The sequence below is a fragment of the Triticum aestivum genome, chromosome 2D, assembly GCF_018294505.1.
Source record: "Triticum aestivum cultivar Chinese Spring chromosome 2D, IWGSC CS RefSeq v2.1, whole genome shotgun sequence".
Classification (NCBI taxonomy): Eukaryota; Viridiplantae; Streptophyta; class Magnoliopsida; order Poales; family Poaceae; genus Triticum; species Triticum aestivum.
The window spans coordinates 561,563,392-561,565,596 of record NC_057799.1 but is presented as its reverse complement, the minus strand read 5'-3'; positions in this window follow the sequence as shown (position 1 = coordinate 561,565,596).

Genomic DNA, 2,205 nt, shown 5'->3' with positions numbered 1-2,205 from the left:
CCGCCTCGCATGCCCCGCCGCGCGGCGAAGCCCCCCCGCCGCCGACGCCGCCCGTCGCCGCTGTCCCGCCTCGCCGGAGAATGTCGCCGCCGGTTCTTCCGTCCCCGAACCGGTATAAACCGAGAAAACCGTCCGTTTTTTAATTCAGTTTATTCTTTTAGATCATTTTTAGTTTTAGGTTTTGTTAAATAGCGAGCGTTCACTGGTTTAGATTGGTTCACGAACGAATTCGTTCGTTAGCTTCTGTTATCGGATGTTCGTCCAATAGATTTTTCTTTTCTGTTTATTTTCGGCCAGGGACCTATCCACGAATAGTTTTCTTGCAGATTAGTCCCTGATCTTCAAACCCTTACTACTTTTTGCTCATTTATCCAAATCTAGTGAAATCAACGCCAAAATCTTCGTCTTGATCCCCTCTGCTCTGATAAACAACTTGAACATGATTTTGATAATTTAAAATTTGGTTTCAAGCAGGTTTGTTTTCGAACTTCTTTTGATCGTAGTTTGAGTTTCATATCTCCGATTCGATTGATTCTTTTTGCTAATTGAAGATCTTCACTTGTAATTTCTGTTTAGATCTTTCCTTTTTCTTTTACCTTTTTCATCTTATGCTTGAGTGCTTATGTATGCTATTGTTTGTTCATGATAGAGTTTCAGGAGTGCGAGGCTTGCTACTATGAATCTCTAGGGTTTTCCGATCGTCAGCAAGGCAAGTAACACTTCGATCATATCCCTTTATTACATAGTTTTTTATGCATTAGTTTCAACCCTCAAACATTGCATGAGTAGGATTTGATAACATGTGGGTATTTGGGAAGTAGTTGATGAGGTAGGGACCTATTGTCTTATTTTGAAACCCCAGGAGTTACTGCGTTATGATTGCATTACTTTGCTATGCTCGTAGACGTGGGTTGGTATGTGAGATTCATGCAAGACGTGAGAGTTTTTTTAACTAAGGGAAACTTAAGGTGGCTACTTTAATACACATCTGGGTGGATTGGTTGCGGGCACCTGGAGCAATCCAGTATTGTCCTAGGATATCTAGGAGTACTCGTGCGATCATCCTACGGTTTGCGACCCTGGCTCAAGGGGATCATAAGATTATTCATGCTAGAAACTTCCGTGTGCAGCAACAAGCCATTATGGGATCTGGCATAGTTGAGTATGTTGTGTGACCTGTTTCAGTGGTAGGCTAGAAGATGTAGGGGAAGTAGGTGGTACTGTCTACCCAGAGTAAAGAGTTAATGCTTCGGAAAGACTGTGTCTCGATCATCCGTTTCTCAAACAACATGTAGTGCGAGAAATTCAACGGAGGAGAGCGAGTCTTGTGGGGAAAAGTGCGCAAACCTCTGCAGAGTGTACAAACTAATCATGGTTAGCCGTGCCCCAGTTATGGACATCTTGAGTATCTGGTACTTGAATTATTGATTTGATCTCATCACTTTACTTAATAAAATTGTTGGGTTATGATTATTACTTTGGGATTGAGTTGGAGGAACCTTCTTAATAATGACATAAACTTGGTAGTTAAATAAAATTTATTCCTTTGTTGTAGGAAAAAATTGGCTTTATGCAAATGATAACCTTAGAGCCTCCACCAGCCATATATGCATGTAGTGATAGCTGTTATTTGTTCATTGCTCTATAGTGTTATCTTGCCAGCATATTCCATGTGCTGACCTACACGGCTGCAGCGTATTATGTTGCAGAATTTTCAGACGAAGAGTAAGGTGCGCTAGGTCGTTGTCGTGCACTCAGTATTGCCGTGGAGTTGGATGGACTCATTTAACTTCGATGCTTCCGCAATTATCTTATTTAGATGGCCTTCAGCCATATTATTGTAATAACTACTCTTTTTGAGACACTCGATCTTATAAGCGTGTGATTGAACTCTGTTATATATCCTGGAGTACTGTGTGTGTCAGCAATACCGATCCAGGGATGACATGTAAGCACAGAGACTTGACCATCTTAGGTCTGGTCGCTGCATCAAGTGACCAAAGTAAACCATAAGTATGATCTAGGCTTAGGGGTAACCGAAACTATGACAACAAGGATGTATCTCGATGTTCACTTCCATGAATGGAAGCTAGTCATTGTTGGAGGGGCGAGTCTTTCCACGAAGGCTCACCCTATTCTCCTTGAGATGTCATCACGAGGGTAAATCTCAACCACTAGCGGCAAACCTTCAGGCGACCTCCAACC